This window comes from Motacilla alba, chromosome 7 (assembly GCF_015832195.1).
Source record: "Motacilla alba alba isolate MOTALB_02 chromosome 7, Motacilla_alba_V1.0_pri, whole genome shotgun sequence".
Classification (NCBI taxonomy): Eukaryota; Metazoa; Chordata; class Aves; order Passeriformes; family Motacillidae; genus Motacilla; species Motacilla alba.
In genome coordinates this window covers 3,703,891-3,726,224 of record NC_052022.1, presented here as the reverse complement: position 1 = coordinate 3,726,224, position 22,334 = coordinate 3,703,891, and the positions used below count along the sequence as shown (strand labels likewise).

Below are 22,334 nucleotides of genomic sequence, written 5' to 3'. Positions count from 1 at the left end.
ATGATGGAAAATGGACTCCAAAAGGGGAGCCAAATGTACCTGCCATGTTTTTTACCTTAAGACCTGCAACTAAAGCAATACAAAAAGGGCAATCATGAGGATTTTGCCAAAGTATGAAATCCTTCATCACAGGAAGAGAATAAATGATCAATTCATTGTTTATAGGACATAACATTTAAGTACTGGATCCCTACTGCAGTGTGGGTATGATGCTCTGGGGATTCACTAAGTAACTTCAAGGCTGAAATGTTACCCGCACAAAAAAGCCTTCAGTTTTAAATATTTAAGTACCAAAATTCAACAGAAGAAATTTTTTGGCATTTCACTTGCCCAACTCTTTTCAGCTCAGGAGTGAGCTGAACCAGGGCTTCATGCTCTGAAGCCATAAGAACAGAAATACCTCTCATTAACTTCTGCGCAGCCAGCACATTATGGCTTTTAGAAACCCCTCAAAAGCTCTCAGAGTCAATAGCAAACATCACACAATACTGAATGAGGGCTTCATAGAGCACTAAACATATTTTTCCATGTTAACAATATTTATATCTTATTTCCAACTTGACGTGCAGATGACATGTTACCCACATCAATTTATAAATCCAGCACAATAGGAGTTGCCAATTTGATTTAGTGGTGCAGCACCCTGTTTCCTGTAAATAATTTCCCTAGCAGGCTTTGACTAAGCCCTCTGAAAGGGCTCTAGAAATATTAAAGGCTCCAGTTTCTGGCCAAAATGCTTTCTGACAGCTCACTGCAAGTGTTCCCCAGCATCTCTGCTGACCCAAGAATAGCAAATTTAATGACTTAAGTCACTTGTTTCCATCCTCTTGTGTGCAGAGCTTGCAAATTACTTCAAGGATTGGCTTAAAGCAACGAAGAAAAGCGTATTCATACATTTTATTTTACTTCACAAGTATCAGAAAGTTAAGGGGTCTGCCTCCTCCACTGGGAAGTATCTATGGATACACACATTGCAGAAAGCTGAAAAACACTGACACGAGTTAAATAAACATGTCTGGTATCATCTGCCAATTGAAATGGTGAGCATTGCAGGAAATATTTGTTTTCCATGAATAAAAGCGATACACAAGCATCTCAAAACAATCTGTTTTGGAAGGTTATTTTGGCTGTTTTGTAAACAAGTTTAGGTTCTGAGCTGATGTTTTCAAAACAGATACTGCAAAGTGAATAAATATTCATGTCTGGGGGAGACCCTAACAGACATGAAACAAGTGCGTGGCCCTTTTTAACAGTGCCACAGATAAAGCAAGGCAAGGACACTCAGAGAGGACATCAAGATGTAAATTTTTTCCTTGAAGTTTCTCAGATGGCTGAAAAATGCCATTAAAATCATCATGCTCAAAAAATCCGGGGCCTTAAAAACTTGGCTTTTATTGCACATAAGAAAATCTGGCTATAACCCACAAACAGCACTGTAGTCTTTAACAAAAAGAATTAAAAACAGATTATTTTTTTTAATTTGACTTCATTATAAATCATTATTGTATCACTACAACTCACTTAGGTTTTCAGCTTTAGGGTCACTTGTGAATCATTTAAAACCTGTCTGAAAACCATTTCCTGTGCTTGAGCAACTGGCCACACTCACAAAACTTTTCTTCAAAACCTAAAAATCCTTATCAAAATAAAACATCCTGCTCAACAAAACCAAAATTATGCTGTCACTTACCAGCTCCTTCCACTTGTACCACCAGAGAACCTGGAACACTTCCCCCACACACTGGTACAACACTAAGAATCACTGAATATTTTGGGTTTGAAGAGACCTTAAAGGTTATCTTGCTCCAACCCTGCAGACAAGGACACCTTACACTAGAGCAGACAGCTCCACACCCCACCCAGCCTGGCCTTGGACACTTCCAGGATTGGGAGTTCAGGAACATTAAGTATGGTTTATAATGGCCATGACTACAGGGGAGCAGAGAACAAAACACATTCACCGCAGGGCTCAGAGCTGAAGGAACTATTTTAAGGTCGTTACTGGAAGATCCAAACTATTTAAGGTTCAGCTGGCTATTAGTAGGTGCTCTTGCTGACACTGCTGATAAAAATCCCAGAAATACCATTACAAGGCAATGCAAGAAACCGCTCACACCTCACACACGCAAGGTCTGTGCTTAATATTCCCACTTCTTCATTTCAAAGCCACAAACATCACAGCCTTTGCCAGCAAGTTAAAGATCTGTTCTGACTCCTACTAAAGACAGAGCTGTGCAGTTACTCTGGCCATTGGGAAATTTTTGGCAATGCCCCCAGTTAAGCATTCACAGCAGCCATAAGCAGCTCTTGGAGACCTGGAGAACAACAGCATACAGACAGTTTGGAAATACCTCTGTAATCAGGGCAGTGTACCTCACAACAGTGTTCCATGTGCAGTCAGGCTCACAGCAATGCTGTGAGTGATACAGCAGGTGAATACAGGTGAAATACAGGTGAAACTTCTGGTTATTTTCTATGTACATGGACCTGTTTGAGTGGATCCAAAGGAGTTCATGAGGATGCTCCAAGGGCTGAAGTCCCTCACATCTGGATCCAGGCTGGGAGAGCTGAAAGTGTTCACCTGGAGAAGAGAAGGCTCCAGGGAGACCTCAGAGCCTCTTCTGGTGCCTCAAGGGCCCTCAGGAAAGCTGGAGAGGTTCTTAGGACATGAGCCTGGAGGGATAGGATACAGGGAATGGCTCCAGACTGACAAGAGAGTAAGGTTAGACTAGAGATTTGGAGGTGCTTTGGTTACAGAGATGACATTAAACGTATATTCAGATCATCTATTTATCCTGTGATTTTCAAAAATCACTTTCATTCAGTGGATCTGAAGCCAAGAGAGGTCTCACACAGGCCTTAGTACAGAGTGAATGATGCAGATCTTTCTGAATATTTTCAGATCCCATTTTCCCATCAGTCTTTAAGCAGAGACTAATCCCACAAAGCTTTGTAAGCAGTAGATTCTTGAAGGTGTTTATGAAACTGATTTAGCCCCACATTTAAGGCAGAAATAAATCTGGAAGACACTCTCCCCCCTTTGACCACTGAAGATAAAATATAATCACAAGGGAGGGGAAAGGGAGAAGAATAAGCTCCCTTCAGAAAATATACATGTGGAAAAAAACACAGACAGGGTACCCAAAATAAGCAATACCATGCAAATGCTTTGAGAAAAGGGAATTATTTCCACCTATCTGCATTGATCACACACACACTTGCTTCCACTGACAAGAACGTAATCCAAACTCTGCCTGTTCATCTCAAAGTGGTTATGAAGCCATGTGTGAGGTGCATTCAACATCCTCTAAGATGAACAGAATCTGTTTTGCATGCCAATATCCTTGGAGAGAGCAATATTCATGCAAGATGATTCAAGCTACTCTTCAGAGCTGCAGCACTCTGCCTCCCCATTGAAGCTCTGAATGAGCATGGGCAAGAGAGATCCATAAACCATTTTTCCTAGAGTCTATAGACAGTTGGTTTCTTAACACTCACGGAAACATCTTCTTGGGCATTAACAGAATGACTTAGAAAAAAGTCTGCTTTTTCTCTTTAGAGCCGAGTTTCCTTTCAAGCTGTGTAACACCACTTGATATTTAGTTTAGCTACTCAACCAAGCATCAGCCTTCAATGTATCCAAGGTGCAGAATGGTTGACTAACACAGACCATTTCACTTGTTCGGGCTTATTTACAAATACCACTTACATACTGCTGGCATTTATAATGACACCTGGGATGTTGCTGACACACCACTACGTTTGTAAAGTTGGGAGTCTACAGGCACAGTGGATTCTAAGAAAAATGCTGGGGAATACACGCAGCGTTTCCTTTGACTGTAACTAGAATGGTTACTTTGACTATATCCTATCTAAATAGGGAAAAAAGCTTCAGAAACAAGCTTTAGCAAGGTTAATCCCCCACTGATTTTCTTATCACTCAACACTATTTCACTCAATTACTTTTGTCAATGATTTTCTCAAAAAATTGCCTCCTGACCATATTACAGGGCTGCTTAAATTATACTGCAGAGACACATTCATGCATACACAGAACTTCATGTGTTTCTTACTACCGTAGCCTACTGACTTGTTATTCTAAAGCCCACAGCCTCTAAATACTACATTTCAGTCCTAGAAACCTTGACATAGTGTTTGATGACAGAGAAATACTTGGTTTGGTTTTGTATACATATAGCCAGACTATAAGGAATTTACCTTACAGTGGAAGCAAAAATGGAATATAGATGATTTATTCAACTTTGCAAAGCCAAAGGAGTCCTAATACGAATTAACATGTTCCAAGCCCTGAACTGTCCACAGCCAGCTTGGATAGGGCTTGGAGCAACCTGGGATAGTGGAAGGTGTCCCTGCCCATGGCAAGGGGTTGAAACTAGATCACTTTTAAGGTCCCTCACAACCTAAACCATTTTATGATTTTAAAACAAAACACTGTGCACAAGCTTAAATTACTAGCAATTTGTAAGAAAAAGCTTGGATCTTACACAGAACTAATAATACAACTTCTAACCAAACATTGTCAATTGCTGTCTAAATATGCTTGAAACAATAAACTGTAATTATTCTATCTCCTCCCTCCAACCCCAAAATCATACTACACCTTCCGCCTGGGGTTTTCCCATTATTAACAACAAGAGGTTTAATTTATCTGCTTTTATCCAAAAATGCTGAAGAGCTTAACAAACATTAATTAAACCTCGCAACACTCCTGTGAGGTAGGTAGGTATTGTTATCTCTGCTTTACAGATGAGAAAACCTGAATTAAAAATTTTGATTTGCCATTTCCCAACAGTAGTTTTACAGTAAAACCAAGAGCAGAAGAAAGGAGCAGTGACTTGTATGTCCCTACTCCCAACTACCACAATACACATTCTCTTTCAAACCAGCAGGACTTGATACTTTGCCACACGTGAGAAAAATATTCAGATAAACCACATTAATTTATCATTAGCATCATCCCTTCTAAGAAAATGCAGACAAATACATCTTTTACCCAGATTGTACTTCCATTATTTCATTATGAAAATGAGACAAAATTGTATCCTCATCATCTGGATAGCTGATGAATTCCATCTTCAAACGGAAAATCCACACTTCTTGAAACCATATGAATTGTTTCTCAAAAAAACTGTATCCCTGATTTCCTCTTTTCACTTACGTTTTTTAACAATTTCTAAGTTTTTCCCTATTCTCTTAGCTTCTTTTCTCATTACTTCATGTTGCATTTTCCTTTCCTTAGTCCTTCATCATGTTTTTCTTCCATTTTTTTTAATGATAAAACACAGGATTGACTTACAAACAGCACATCAGCTACTACCTAGATGGGTCACATATCAACTTTTCCTGTCTCAAACCAGTCTCACTTCCAACCTGTGTATGAACACATCCTCCATTTGACAGTCCACAAAAATCACTCTTCTCTTTGTCCATTCTGCCATATTCCTCATTACAAAACTTCCAGTTGGAATACAGTCATTTCTTCAGTGTTTCAGAAGCCAAAGTTCCACAGTTCTCTTGCCTTATTTTCCCTGTCTAATTGCCAGTTTCACTTCCCTGTCCATTTTCACAAACTTAACAAATCTGTTCTCTATAAAAGAGGCCATCTCTGATGTTTTGTAAACTAAGGTGGCACAAGAAATGTTTCTGAATGGACATGGAGACAACTGAAGTTATAGAAACTTATATTAAAATACAAGTTGATAAAAGATTTTTTTGACAAAACAACTGTAAAATCTTTTTTGAAGTCATATGATTTTTCTATGACTCGATTTCTCTTATTTTAGAATCAACATGAAAAGTTAAACTAGACCTTTTTTTTAAACCACACATGCTAGCACATCTTGTTTGTACTGCTTGCTCTAATGAAGTGAGCCTACACTTGCCAGTGCACAGTAAAAATAGGCAGCTCTGTTATTCATATACACTGCAAGCAGCATCTTGCAGGCTCTGAGAACTTGCTCTCATCATATGGAGGCTGCAATAAATGTTCAGCCACTGTTTTCTCCTTCAGCTCTCAAAATTACAGCTGGATTCTTTAAGCATTACATGTGATTTCTTGCACTTTAAAGCTTCTGAACTACTTGAATTGCAAGACACAGAAGCTCTGCCCACAGACACTTTCTTGCTCCCACTTATTTCATGCTACAGCCAGAAAAATACCAAATGCTACTTGTTCATGGGATTTGCTGGTCAGTGGATACAGCATTCTCCCAGACACACTGCAGCTGAGCAGGATCTGTATATCTGCCTCTGCAGCACAGAAACCCCATCCACTCCTTTTTCATCACCCCTTAAAGGCGACCTTTCAGAAGAACCTGCCATCCTAAGTATTTTATCCTGACAGCCTGACAGAGCTGGGGGTGTTCAACCTTGGAAGGAAAGGGCTCAGGAGAGAGCTCAGAGCCCCTTCCAGTGCTCAAATGGACTCCAAGAGAGCTGGAGAGGGACTTGGGACAAGGGATGGAGGGACAGGACAAGGGGGAATCGCTTCACATGGACAGAAGGCAGGGTTAGATAGGATACTGAGAAGGAATTCCTCTCTGTGAGGGTGGGCAGGCCCTGGCACAGGGCCAGAGAAGCTGTGGCTGCCCCTGGATCCCTGGAAGTGTCCAAGGCCAGGCTGAACAAGGATTAGAGCACCCAGGGATATGGGAGGTGTCCCTGTCCATGGTAGGGGGTTGGAACAGGACGGCCTTCCCAAACCAAACCATTCTGTGATTCTCTAGGTCTAGGAGCATGAAAAATCTATTTAAGGAAAATTACAATTTTACAATAGCTTTTTGCTGCTTAGTTCCCAGCATATTATATAAATTCACAATTTTTACATTATTTCAGAACAAGCATACTGGAAAGAAATAAATATGCTATTTGTTACTCTTTTTTTTTCATTTTGAGATGACTTGCTCAAATTTTCTCAATTTCTGCATGCACAAAAGTCAGGCATTATTTAACCTCTGTAGGCACAAAAAGTTGTATTTTTTTCTTTTTAATATCCACTAAGGTTACCAATTCCTCTGCATTGAGCCACTGAGAGAACCATGTGAAATCCTGCAAAAACTTCAGATATGCAGCAGAGATCAGCAAGTCTCATTATGAGAGGCCTCTCAGCACATTAATCTCACTCTCCATTACTGTCATTTACTTCTTGCTTGATTTCCAATGTTTTGGCTTTTCCCTTTTTTTTTAAATTTTGGTGAATTCTTATCTCCAAAGCCACACAAACTGCCACAGAGCAAACATTCTCCAATGCTTAAAACCAAGTTAGAACCCACAGAAAATTAGTTTCAGTGAGACTCCTACTATTTTATGTTCCCCTTTAAATATATCAACCCTATCTGCATTCTAAACAGTCACTTTTCCCAAACAGTTTATGGTGAAAGAATAGAAGATAAAATTGCTTCTGAAACGCTCTAACAATTATTTTTTTAACTCTTTATAATGTCAACCTGTAATAAATGCTTTGAGAGGAGTACAATAAATTACCCCTGTCTGTGGCGAATGAAAATCTCGAGTGAAGCTTGGTTCTGCTCTTCTGAAGCCCCTCACTGGGCACCACCAGACCAAAGCTTGAGCACGAGGTTCTTGGGCATCAGAGCAACACCGGGAACATCAGACGCTGAAGCGTGTGTAGGTGTATTAGCAGTCCTACCATCCATCTGTCAGAAATCTTCGATGTTCCTGCACATCACCCACTGGCAGAGCTGTCTGCCAAGCAAAAATATTATGAAATGTTCATTATATCCTCAAATCTCCCCCCCTTCCCGAGGAGGAAATGGAAAAACCTGTCTCTCCACACACACAGGCTTCACATTCGTTACCAAGAAACGGTGAAAGACTTTCAAATTCACCAGAAAGAAAATCTACCAGGAGACCAGGACTGTGAATTTAGATTTATTTGAGCAAACTTTACTTACCAGAGGATATGCCGACTTTTAGTTCACATATATCTCATTTTTAAGGTACGTTAAAGACAGAGTTTACAATTAACTGAACAGACAGCGTACAAAAGGCTTTTAGAACTACACCATATGGTCGAGGGAAAGGAACAATCTGGACTATCCACATTTCAATCTGCAGGCTTGTCCACCTCTATAACACGTTGTATTGCTGTAATAAAATATTAAGATAGAATTTTAAAAGTGAAAATATCTATCTTTTGCACTACCAGGGAGCAAGGCATCTTACAGTCTAGCGCATTTAATAAATATTTTAACTTTTATGATTTTGGCTTGCTGAATCAGATATAGTCAATAAAATTCCCAATTCATTTTAAACTCTAGTTCCAGAAGGATATGGGTGGGTATTCATCTTATGCTTCAGGGAAATAAAAAATACCAGTTTATACGGGGTATACTGGCAGCAGTTAACGTAACAGATGACACATTCTTGGAAATTAAATAAAAGCAGAAAGAAAATACCCATTGTTGCTCAGTGAAGGACTAATCACATGGTCACAGCTGGAACCAGTGTAAATCATTCATTAATAAAATTCTGTTGTAGTAGTCACTTTTTTTCTGCTTTTCAAATGCCAATAGAAAAAAAGACCTCTTTCAATTCTTTGCAAAATAGAGACACAAGTATTCCATAGTAACTATGAAACTTAATAAATCTTTACAGGAAAAAAAAATGTCTGCAAGGAAAGCATTGTTGGCACCAACAAAAAATATAAATACTTCTCTATTTTACATATAATCCCAAACATAGTCCAAGGAGATCCTTGCTTCACTCTGTACTGGCCTGAATTCTGATCACACAGAATCCAAATCTTGAGGAAAAAATCACCTGAAGCCTTTGTAAGGCACATTTTAAAATGTAAAGAATATAAATGCAGCCTTGTTGGTCAGATCCCTCAATGTGAACCAGAAAGCTGCACTAGATGAAATGCAGACACTCCAGAGAGATCATGCAATACTCAAGTATTCCATGATTACATACTCTTGGATATAGGTACCACAGGCTCATAGCCAACTCTGCCCTGAGCAGGAGGTTGGGCTAGGTGGCCCCCAAAGAACAATTCCAATCCAAATTACCCTATGATCCCATGTTCTTTCACATTATAGATTTCTCTTGAGCTGTGACACTTATTTTCTCTTTAAAAAAAGAAAAAAATATATATACTATTTCAGGTTTTATCATTGCCCCCAATAGCAGGAAAAATCCCCACATAACCTGTACAATTTTGCAGGTATCGAGTTATGAAATCACAAAAATCAGATCATCCTCTGCAATTATTTGGAAAGCAACCTTCTGGTATCTAAATTCTGGTATATTCAGTGGCCTACTCACAACACCACAGGATAAGAGGCCTGTTTTTCTAATTCTTTCAAAGAAACTACAGAGAACAGGAAATACAGAGTATGCCATTTGATGCTTTAAACTGCTACAATATAAATTAAAGAGGATAGGTTTTCCTCCACTCCAAAAGAAAAAAAATCAAAACCACTCCATTCCTCATCATCTGGTACAAACACCAAGAACAGAGCATTTAAAATTGTCAAGAACTCCTTTAATTGAAAGGTTTCTTTGAATTTGAAAGCTAAAAATATATTATCTCCCTCCTTCTGTGCCTACTAAGCAGTCTGAGCAAAGACTTAAAGCACTCTGGGGCTTGAGAGGATATTTGGGTTTTACTGCCAAGCCTGCTAAGGACTTCCCAAATCTCCCCAAGCCAGGGACCCCGGGAACACGGCAGCGTAAGCCTCGTGCAGCCGGTGGGGACGCGCCGCCGCGAACTCCAACACACGCTCACATTTCCACATGATCAAAGGCTCAACTGCTCTGCTCTTCACTTTACTGCAGTTATTCTTACCTCGCAGTGACATCCTCAGCAGAGGGAGATGCTTGATAGGAAACTGGTTAAAAAAAAAATATATATAACCCCCCCCCCCCCAGTTTTCGAGTAATTAACTTCAAGTGGGATGAAGTGACAGTTCAAAGCACTGTCGCTGTAAGAGCATTACCAACACGCAGGAGGAAATCACTACCTAAGAAAACCTGAATATGGAAATATGCAGCAATTTTGTCAAATTCGGAAACAAAAACCACCCCTAAATATTGTTCTAATTTCTATTTTAACAATTAGCTGCGTAATCTTTGTCAGAACGGGTAAAACCAGAAGGCGGGAAAGCAAATTAGGCATGCAGGTGCTATAGAAAAATCTAAAGCAACAGCAGAAAACATCAGCTCTCACAGGCCATGATGCAGACAGGCAGCTTTCTACAAAATACAATTTTCTGCTCTTCCTCTCTACAAATAATAAACATACTGCCTTTCTGGGAACAGGAAAATGCAGTAACACAGATCCTGACTGGCCAGGACACACAGGTTAAGTTTGTTGTTCAGTGATGTATTTCCATGTCAATTTTTTTTTTTTTTTTTAATAAAAGCTGGTGAAAAGTGTGTCCAACCAATTTATGACTTTTGTCCAGGCTGAGCCCCCCAGCTGCTCCTCAGACATGTGCTCCAGACTCTTCCCCAGCTCCATTCCTTCCCTCTGGACACACTCCAGCCCCTCAATGTCCTTGTCATGAGGGGCCCAAAGCTGAACATAGTGTTTGAAATGTGGCCTCACCAGTGCCAAGTACATTATTTTAATTGCTTCCATGCCTAATTGGCACTATCTGGAAGTTCCCAGCAGCCAGGTGAGGTCATTCAGGCCATTGGGTTGCCAGCTGTACCCCCACCAAGCAACACCAGACACGGGGGCCCTCAGGTCTGCACTGTTCCCATGGCCACTGACAACCAGGAAAGGCTAGCAGCATAAAAAAAAAATCAAACTTCTGAAAATACACACTTATTATCATTTTTCCTCATTAAAAACCCAGTACCCAACTCTAGGTAGACTGGTTCTTTCAAATAGAGTGTGACAGAGTAAACTGTCACCAAAAAAAAGCAGTATTTAGTTTAGCCAGGAAACGTGTGACAGATATAAGCTAAAGTCAATGCTAGGAAAGCTAAAATTTATCTTTACTAATCCCTCTCATTGGAAACAATAGGACAGAATTAAAAATGACGAAGTTAAGATGAGGAAGTACATTTGGGGGAGGTGGGGAAAAGGAGACACAAGGAGGCACACGAGGAAGGGCCGCTGCCACCTCACTTAGAGAAGAGCAATTTATTTCCATCAACTCTTTAAATCACTGTAATGACTTTTTCATGTAGACAAGCATCAGAATTTTTAATTTCAGTGACTATTACCTGAGTATGTACACAATAAACAAGTACAAGCATTTACACTTCTGGGCTGATTTACATTTTAAAGTCAGACGTAGCAGTCATCTGTACCAACAGGTAACGAGCAAGTTGATTTCTTTCATTTTGATCATTAAGGCATAAAAGTCCTCACTACAGTTACATAAATGAAGATAAAGTTATTCACAGAAAATAAGTATTTCCCAAACATGCTGTTCCTCTGCAGCAGAAAAGAAACTACTTCAGAAAGAAGGATGCTGGGTGAGAGAAAGGATAGTAAAACTGCACCAAGAGTGAATTTCACACTGTAGGGAGGAGTTGACTAACATTTTTGACAGTAAGAGAATAAAAAGGGGCTGGGCTTAATCAAATAGCTGGTTTACAACTTAATTTTTATTAAATTTTTATTATAACTTTGTAATTGTGTATTAAAATATGGCTCCTATTAGGCAGCAAATAGCTTTTAAGTAAATGCTTTGCTCTCCTCAGCAAGACAGATCTTCAACACCAACTGAAAATACCAAAGCTATCTCTCATTCAAATGCTTTCAGGTTTGGGTTTTTTCCTTCCTGTTTTACTCAAAATATGCAGACTTGGATGCCTACAACTAGCACATAAACCTGAAATATGGCATTTAAATCCCTTCATTAAAAGCTGAGCCCTCAAATGGGCTGAAGACACAAGCTGGAGCAAAGGCAATTACTCCTTCGACCAGGACCAGTGAGGATTTACTCCAAGGATCAAACCCCCAGAACTTGGGGTGTCACAAATTCAAGCCCTAATTCTTGCATTTCTAAGGTGCCAAATTGCTGCTCTGATTTTTCAAGAGGTTGGTGACGTTTCTTTGAAAAACCAAAACCAAGGGGTGAGCTCACGTGCTGGGTACAGGGGGGATGCTCTCAAAACGCTCACAGCGTCACTTTTCATCTTCTAAGACATAAATTCATGTGATCTTTGAACAACTATTTATTTCACACCAAACCAGATATCTCCCTAAAGCCTACCAATACAGCCTGCAGGCATATTTCTTAAATAAAAGTACTGAATCCTTGTATACTTAAAATTTGCATAGCAAAGGGATGAATCAACTATCACAGAAGTAGTAACATTCTGCAGCAACTGCTTACCTCTTGCAGAAGAAAAAAAAATTCCCTGTTTACAGGGCTTAGGTGGGACTCCACAAGTGCTTCTCTTCATGTTTCACAACTCCGAGGAATCATTTTCTTACAGAATTCTGACAAATGCTGTTCAAGCTCTTCAATGCACCAGTTATGTTCACAGAATTTATATTTTGCATGTGTAAACCTCTTTACTTGTCGATTTTATTTATTTCTGCCTAAAGGTTACTGGGATTGTACATATATTTTCAATTAAATTACATCAGTACAGCAATTTTTTTTTGCCCAAATGTTCCAAATAACTTTATGTACTAATTTTTGCTGCAAAAGGATGTTTTTTATTGCAGAGATCAACCTAGTTTTCACCAACCTAGCAAATTAGCCCAGCAGCACCTACATTAAATGATCAGTAAAATAAATATAAGGTATTAGATAGGGCTGCATTTTACAATTAAATCACTTTACTGCCCTGTGTTTAAGTGTTCAGAAAATAAGTAGCTATATTTGAAAATAGGTAATTAAAAAAACAAGATGTGAATTCTGTAGAGTTGTTAGGGTAGAGGAGTAACTTTATTTTACCTTAAGAACCAGAAACAGGTAAGCAGTAGAAGAAAGTCCAGGATGAGAGATTCTGCTCACACCATCATTTGAGAAATATCTGAGGTTAAATTAACTCATTTTACATTAATGGATCATAATTAAAGCTTTGAAAAACCTGCTAGAGGAGGTTTACTGAGAAACTGTGATGGAGGCTACCAACACATGATACATTATCTCTTGCAATCTAAAAATTCTTATCTGCTTCAGAACTGAAGGTAAAATGCCAGTTGGCTTAAAATTTTCTAAGAAAAGGCTGTTTTCCAGAAAAGCACATGGCTGAAACAGGGCTGCTGTTAACCAAAGGCCTCTAAAAAATACACCAGCTCTGCTTCTGCCAGCCTCCCTCAAGCTGCACCTACTCACATGAGAGCTCCCAGGACTGAGCTCACATGGAATAATCTATATTATATATTTTGATATATTATATAATAGCCACTGCATAATAATACTCTTTGTTACCTAGTTGGTGTTTATAAACAAGTACTATACGCATATGCATATGTTATATAAGATGATGAACATCCATGTTCCAAACATGTCCCAGCTTTATATTCACACTCCACGTGAAGCCACCAGCACTGTCCCACACTGGCACAATGGGATCTCTTAAACAGAGCCATGACAACTAATGGAATTATACCAAAATACTACCAGCTGTATTTATACTGGGAATAGTCTTACCACAGCTTTTAGAGACCTGCTCTGCAGCTCAGGAATTAGCTCTATCTCCTCAGCCCAGCTACTGTAATTCATCATTTTGATATTTTGCCTTGCCTGGTGAAAAACTCCTCCCACTCTCATCCCTCAGTGGAGATAGCTCAGATTTAAATTGGCTTAAATATGGTTCAGGTAATATATACTCACATGATTTTTTTTTTTCCCCCTAATGTTTTATTTATACTTACCAAAACCAACTAGAAGGTCTTTAAGGCTCCTTCCAAAACAAAAAATTTTGTAATTCTGTGATGGGAAAATAATTGTTATTAATACTAATAATTATGTTATTCTCTTCCATACTCAAGTGGAAATTTATGGTTCTTTTGCTAAGCAGAAGTCAAACCTGATAACTCAAGGAGTTTCATATTAAGACTTTATGTTAACAACATCTTCCAGTCAAAAAAAAAGGAAATACAATTTTACTTCTTTCCCCTCAAATTCAGCTAATCCAAGGTTACCCACCAGCTCACCACATCTCCATCAAACATGGAATATTTGGCACAAGGAGGCTCAGACCTATTTTTTATCTTATTTTTAAATTGTTTTGCTGTATTTACAGGAATATGCAATGAAACATTGAGACTTCTGAAATAACAAACTGGCAAAACTTTAAGGAGCCTGTGTAGATGTGCATTAAAATACATATGTTAAAAATTCAACAATTATATATATGAATAGACACTATATATTTTTTAATTTATTACAAAGTCTACATAAAAAAATACTCCTATTCTGTATAAACTTGCTATTATAATTTAAATTTTATTTTTATTTAAATCAAAGTCCTTACACCTATGGTTTTAGGGAAGCCAGCAGCAGCACCCACTGTACCAGAATGATGGGAAAAGTCAATTCTAGTCAAATATTTCCTTTTGACTGAAGTGCAAATTGCCTGAGCTGAATGTGTATGAACTAATTAGCAAAGCAGGTATCCCCAAGCTGTGAGCAACTTCTCACTCCTCAGGCTACCCAACAGCAGATACTTCACCACTTCTAATGACCATCATCCCACAAGCAGCCAAATCCTGTTTGGCCAACAAAATATGAAGATTTTTTCAGAAATGTTCTTTATGTTCATTATTAATACTGAAGTGGAAGTTAGCACTCACAATATTTTGAAGAACTACCCTCACTTTTGTGCTGGAATCACCAGAGGTATGATTATGGCATGTAAATCCCTTTGGATTAAACACCCTCATCAAAGCATCTTACAGGTACATTAAAAATTGAAAGGGCATAAACAACTCTGGCAGCTCAGAGCTCGAGCTGGTGATCTTTGCAATTCATAAACATCAACACTTGGGCAGCTTTGCAGGGGAATACAACCAACTAATTATTATCTTTTGCTTAAGGGCACGTACAGTGAGCTCTGCAGGTACTGCCACTGCTTTCAGCCTAATATATTGCCTCTTCAAGTCTTTCAATATAACAACTCTCTGCTGTTCTCTAAAGCATTTCCAGTGTTACCAAACTGCTTTATATTCAAAGAGAACACACTGAACCTTCTGAAAGATGTTGCTTAGGAAGAAGCAGCAGTTACAAAATGTATGTGACCTGCAAACAGTCATTTTATATTGCTCACTAAGAGACAAACCATAGAGTGGTTTGGGTTGGAAGGGACCTTAGGTCTTATCCAGTCCCACCCCCTCCCACGGGCAGGGACACTTCCCACCACTTCAGGTTGCTCCAAGCCCTGTGCAACCTGGCCTTGGACACTTCCAGGGATGGAGCAGCCACAGCTTCTCTGGACACCCTGTGCCAGGGCCTCACCACCCTCACAGGGAGGAATTCCTTCCCAATATCCCATCTTATCCTGTCCTCTACCAGCATGAATCCATTCCCCCTTGGTCACTCCATGACCATAGAAATAGTCTCTCCATTTTGTAGGTTCCTTTCAGATACTGGAAGTTCACAATTATAGCACCCTGAAGTTTCTCTTTTCCAGGCTAAAGAATCCCAATGCTGTCAGCCTTTCCTTGTAGGAGAGATGATCCATCCCTCTAATTATGTCCACCTGTTACTTAGCACACAATTTTTTGACAAAAATGTTGATGCTTTATAAAACAAGAAAAAAGTGCAAGTCAGCAACTTTTTATGTACACTACTTAACTTTTTAAAATTATTAAAATATCTTCCTCAATGACTGATTAAAACCAAAATCACCTTACAATTTATCCACTATTGTGGGGTTTCACCCCCGACACACTATGAGTTTATGCATTGATGGCACTAAAACAGCAGGTATTTTGGGACTGGAAAAAGTATGTAAAGTATAATTATTCTAACTAGAAGATTCTTAAGTTCAATCATCCATGATAAAGAGAAGTTTAGTGACTACCAAAATCCCAATCTTGAAATAACAGAGCAAAAATTACCTCATATACAACTGGGGAGAAAACTTCATCCACCAGTACCACCAATGCAGATCTGAATAGTCACCTCCAGGTTCTTTCACTCCAATTTTGGGCCAGCTAGCATCAAAGTTTGAGGTGCATTTAGTCATACATTTTGGAGAGTCTCAGCCATTCCAAAAAGATACTAAGAATCCTGTTTGCAAGCCTGTGGAAATGACTACTCCAGGCAATAGTTGGGGTTCTTACAGTTCACTTCAATGTAGAATATGGCCCACATTAAGAATAGAATATTCAGAATATGGCCCAGCCTAACTCAGTATTTTCCACCCAGAACTGTCAACACCACTTTCATTTCTTCATATAAGGGATTGGTAAGGAGCAGTTTTACTATTACAAATAATGAGGCAGCAAATTATAGAAAATAAAAACTTCCCAAGCAAACTAACAGCCTCTTCAGACACTACTTGTAATGTTTTGTTTTTAACTATTTCGTCACTAAATGGCTTTTTGTTTTTAATTTAGATTCACAGATATGCCAGGCTTCTAAACAAAATATCAGTTCAAAGACTGAAGACATTTTACACGTGGTGTTACAGCTAATGAATTTCCAAAGTTGAAAGAAAACATTGCAAAGAAGTTAGTTAAAGACAGTAGTGAGATTCTGTAAATAGATTCAAGTCTTCAAAAGAAAATCAGTCACTGCATGCAGCTTTAAAGCAGGTCTTTCAAGTTAGGATTAAACTCAACTGTTATTTAGTGAAATGACACTAAATAAAAACAGTACAAAAAGATGCAAGTGTAAAAACAATAATCATCATTCCCAAATACCCTGGGTTTGGTACAAGAATCTCTGCAGGTTCCAATAGCTCTGCTTGCAAGAGTGAGCTGGGGGTTCTGCTCATTTAGGTTGTGTTTCCATGACTTGACTAGATGTGCTTATTGAAAATAATAATAAAACAATCACTTTTTTGTGATGGGGAGCAGCATCAGGCACATGAGTGGCTCACACTCAAATTACTGGCAGTCACACATATGAAGTTATGCACAAGGTTAAGCCAAAACCTCTCAGTATGTATTGCAATAACACTTGACACGTTATCTTTGATGCCAAAATTAAATTTTTCTATTTATTCCTTGATCACAGAACAGTTTGGGTAGAAATGGACCTTTAAAGATCAACTTGTTCCAAAACTCTTGCCATAGGCTGGGACACCTTTCACTAGACCACGTTGCTCAACCAAGCCCCATTCAACCTGGCCTTGGACACTTCCAGGTGCAGCCACAGCTTCTCTGGGCAGCCTGTGCCAGGGCCTCACTGCCCACACAGAGAGGAATTTCTTTCTTACATCCCATCTAACCCTGCCCTCTGCCCATATGAAGTCACTGTCTCTTGTTCTGCCACTCCAGGCCCTTGCCCAAAGTTGCCCCCCAGCTCTCTTGAAGCCCCATTAGGCACTGAAGGTGGTTCTAAGGTTTTCTCAAAGCCTGAACCAAAACATTCCCTTAATTTGCAGACTGAGAGTTATTGCTACACTGCTTACATGGAGATGCACAGCTGGTTACAATCACTGCAGAAACTAGACATTGCCCCATTGAGACATTCCCCCATTTCAAAAATGTTCAGATCTTCAGATTTCTTCCAGGGTATCAAAGCCCTAATCATAGAAAGGTTTGGGTTGGAAGGGACCATAAAGGATATCTCATTCCAAGCGCCTGCCATGGGACATCTCCCACTATCCCAGGCTGCTCAGAGCTCCATCCAGCCCGGCCTTAGACAATCCCAGGAATGCCACAGGTTCTCTGGGAAATAGTTTCAATAGTTTTTTGCAAATCATTTCAGATGGAAACATCATTTTGGGTGAAGCAAAGCTGACCACAGATCAGTAAGAGCAGGATGTACCATTAACACTCAGTGGCAGTTAACAAGCCAGGTCCTTCCAAAGAGCGAGACAAAGCTGTTAAGTGTAAGGAGCAGAAGCATCTGAGTAAGTTTTAGCTGGCAGAGATTTAAAAAACTCAGAAAAAAGCTTTAGCACCTAAGATAAAGATTTTCAGGAATGAAGCAATGCTGCTGCCATCTGCAAATCCCTGTCAGCACATCCTCAGTACCTGGACCAACTCACTCTAGGTGTGTCTGCATATCTTTGAAACAACACACCTTCCCCTCCGTGTCTGCAGACCCATCCTTTGATCTGCTGCAACGTGAATATAAAACAGCAGCAATCCTTACAAAGGAATGATAATAGCTCTCTGCTTTGATACCTATGGCAACATGACTAAAAACAAGCAATTCAAAGAAACAACTAATTCAGTTTAAAGTTATGAAGTTATGAGCTTTTTTTCCTGTGGTCTTTAACTTATCTGCAAAGCTCTTTCATCCAATTTTGTAAAGAAGTGTAAGTAGCCATTCTGAACTGATTATTACAACTTCAGGATGAGTGACACTTGACTGAAAGAGTAAAAGGATGTCAATCTCCTTTGTTTTCATTTTCAAAGAACGAACAGGAAAATATTATTTTCCTCTGCATGCTCTTCTAGGCAAAAAAGAAAGTTACAGACTGGTTTTGGCCCATGGTCTTGGACTCCATTCTCCTTCCACAATGACTAATACATAGAAACACTTAATCTGGTAAAATTCTTCAGCAATCTGGACAATGCCAGTTGAACAAAAAGCACTATTTGACTAAGACAAAGTCATTCCTACCCACAGAATGTCTGCAGGTCCAATTCACCTGTAATCTACGAGTTCCCAATGCCCAGAAGCTACCAAAATACCATATGGCTCTTCTTTACTGCAGCAATTCAATACAGATGCAGGCATTCACTCTGGTTTTTTTCTTTTTCTTTCTAAAATTTATGTTTGAATCCCAGCAACTCATCTTGTGCCATAAAATGTTTATGGTTTCAACTTATGGAGAATCCAGCAGCCTTCGGAGATCGAAGGGCCATTCTCACTGTCAAAACTGGAAGCTTCACAATGATAACTTCATTTTCATTACAGCTTTACAAAGGATATAGAAATACACAACTCTTTCAGCTGCCAACAGCCTCACAGACTAAAAACATGCAACCCCAACCAGTAAGTTTTTGCTGACCACAGAACACACAATTAGGTTTTGTCAAATGCTTTTAGGACTGTACAGTCATTTATGCGTTTTTAAGGCTGTAATTAAATTGCCAAAAAACTACATGACAAAACGCAGCTTGTCTGATTAAAAAGTTTTTAAAAAAACCAACCCACCTTTATCTTCTTTCAGTACAGCAGATGAAAGCATATTTTAAGTCATTATTTCCTCTTTAGGCTTCCCCCTCTACATGCAGGGAGGGGTTTTAGTTTCCATTCTAACCTGAGATGAACCAGTCGGCCTAGAAAGCTCGTTCAGCGCTGCAAAACTACCACACTCTAAAACCCAGGGTTTATTCCACAACTTGGGTGCTACAGGTGAGCCAGGATCAACACTTCTGCACAGGCTGCCTCAGTGAGAGTATTGCTTCCCACAGATCCACATCCCCATTGTGCTACAAGGTAAGCCAGTAAAAGTTAAATATCCCTAAAGTGAAGGTATGTATATAGATAAAAATACACATTTTTATATCTTTGAGCCCATCCTAAGCAATATATTAAATTGTTTGTAAGCGTGGCCATAAGACATGCTTAGAATTGCTCTGCTCTAAGAATATATTTATAAAAAATTAAAAAAAAAAAAAAAAACAAACCCCAACACTAAAAGATACAAGACAGAAAATTGGCATTTTAAGATTTACTTCTGCAAGATGTATTCTGACTACACCAAGCACATTGGCCCAGTTGAACTGGCAGGTTTCAGCTAGCAACCATCCAGCTGTTGTTTCCCAGTAAACATCTGAGTAACTACACCAGCATTGTCTCATTAACAAAAAAAAAACCAAAAAAAATGAAGGTAGTGTCACCAAGCTGAAACAGTGAGTTAATTACTGTCACACTGGAAATCACCTAAAAATAATTATTACCTGTTTACCGGAATCCTGGGAAATTTCCGGTAGATAATATTCAAATTTAAGTTGTCAGGAAAAAAAACCTATCAGCCTATGTACAAACAGATATGAGTACATACCATGTACCAGTTCAAGGTCTGCACTTGCCTTTTCTTCTGCATGGGGAAAGCGTGAGAAAACGTTCTAGTTTTATTCTGAGGTACATTCACAGTAGTAACCACACGATTCAAGTGTCTGTGTTCCTTCCTCACTGCTGTTTGAACTCAGGGTATTGTCGTGCTTTGCTCTAAGACATATTCCTGAGACTTTAAAGTGCTGCGTTTTCATAATTCAGAAAAAATAAAAGCTTCTAGCACTAACAACCTACAGAGCAGTACAAAACTGCAGAATATCAGAATTATTTGGATTAGAAGGGACCTTAAAGAATATCTTATTCCAATCCCCTGCCACAAGCAGGGGACACCTTCCACTAGCCCAGATTGCCCCAGACCCCATCCAACCTAGCCTTGGACACTTCCAGGAATCCAGGGGCAGCCACAGCTTCTCTTGGAAGCCTGTGACAGGGTCTTAGCACCCTTACAGGGAAAAATTTCTTCTCTTCCTGGTGTTGAATTAAACATTATCATTTTTAAGCCTCCAATAACTTTGAAAAATTAGGTAGGCTGACACCAACCCTCTTTTTTTTTTTTTTTTACACTTAACAATAACACTTGGGTGCCAAAGCCTGCATGTGGAAACCAGTAACATTTATGGAGTCACTTAGCTGCACACTGAAGTGTGAAATGAGTCACAGATGGACAGGTTGCATTTACCTACCCAGGATACACCTGGAATAATGAGACCCCTTGGAAGCTGGTCACCTCCAAGGGCAGCACTGGTGGTGTCCATCAGATCTCCACTCACCCCAAAAAACACCCATTTGCCCTCAGGCCTGTGATTGCTTTGCCTGTGCTCAGGGTATTTCAGTGCCTGTGCCTCCCCTGTGGTCCACACCAGATGAAATTGTGCATAATTAAAGTTTTCCATCAAAAATACCCAAGTAACTTTCAGCTCCATTTTCAAAGGAGAAGGTGAAAATCTTATGGAGTTGCAATGAGACTTGGGCACCTGAATGTTTGAACTGCCATTCAAATGAGTCAAAGTTTTGAAAACCTTATCCTATATAATGTAAATCATAGATGGCTGCACATTAGTGGGAATTCAAAACATACACTTTTTACAGTTTATGGTACGAAAATTACACTATATGTAATATTTGTGTGAACTGTATTTCTTTTTTCTCTCATCACATCAAGTTCTCTCACTTGGGAGACAGAGACACTGTTCTCCCCACATGAGGCTGTTTGTCCCCAGCTCAGGACAGGAGTGTCTTACCTGTCCCCTTCCACCTGCTGACACACACCAGAACACAACACTCCTTAATGGTTATGTGCCTTTCATCTCTGGGCAATTCATGAGACTACTTCTGTGCAAGAAGCAGCCTCAGAGGCATCACAGCTCTGGCAAAATCCCCTGGTGAGAAAGCACTGTGGTGGTTGTAAGCAATTTGAGAAAGAAGGAAGTTGGAGTTTGTTGCTTACTCCTGTATCTCAAACTTAATTAAATTTGAAACGTGGCAGAAATTAGGACACAAACAAATAATTAAAACATTAATCATAAATGAATTCACAGTTTAAAAATATAGAGTCCTTGGCACGGATTTCATGTGAGTAGCTGAAAGTCTGTTATTTCCTGTAGCACCTACTCTTCTGGTAAATTCAGTACAGGTTGCCTGATGAATTCAGAAGTTACTGGAAAAGAAAGGGGAGAAGAGAAGGAATGGCACTGACACACCCTATGTCACACCAGCTTGTTTCCTGAAACAGTCCAGACTTAGGGCAGTTTTAGAAGCACAGAAGTTATGTTGAAGTGTCATTTTAACTCAAAGATGCAACCAAATTTATTAATTCTCAGGGTGAGGGAAACTAATTTTCCCATCCAAAACTATAAAATACAATCTCATTTCACTGCTCACTAGTTTGAACATATGTTGATTTTTTTGGGGGGAGGCAGCACGGTGGTAAATAAATATCTATCTGAATGGCCAAATATTTTTTGGTCACCCCTTCCTATTTTGCTGTAGGTCCCAGCTGTCACTTAGGTCTGTCACTCTCTCACAGCCACATGAAGCCAGTCTACTTGAAGTAGAGGTGCAGCCTAATTGTTAGCAGACATACTTCATTCCTGATCTTAACATCTCCCCTCTCTGCTGCAACCACATGAATCCAGGCTTTGATTGAAAAGGAGAAAAGAGAAATCAAACATGTTGCTAACTGTGTCTTGAAAGAAAGATTCCTTTGATTCCCAAAACCTGTAACCT

The 22,334-nt window shown here is 39.3% G+C and overlaps 1 protein-coding gene across 12 annotated transcripts in view; it reads right to left on the bottom strand.

Moving 5' to 3' along the window:
- The window catches only part of GTDC1 (glycosyltransferase like domain containing 1), a 169,793-nt gene that overhangs the window by 125,024 nt on the left and 22,435 nt on the right, over positions 1-22,334 (bottom strand). The window contains exon 4 of one of the 12 annotated variants that reach the window (XM_038143574.1): positions 7,504-21,765. The exons of the other annotated variants lie outside the window; for them this stretch is intronic. The gene's annotated coding sequence lies outside the window, so the exon portion shown is untranslated. The remainder of the gene's footprint in view (positions 1-7,503; positions 21,766-22,334) is intronic. 12 annotated transcript variants of the gene reach the window in all.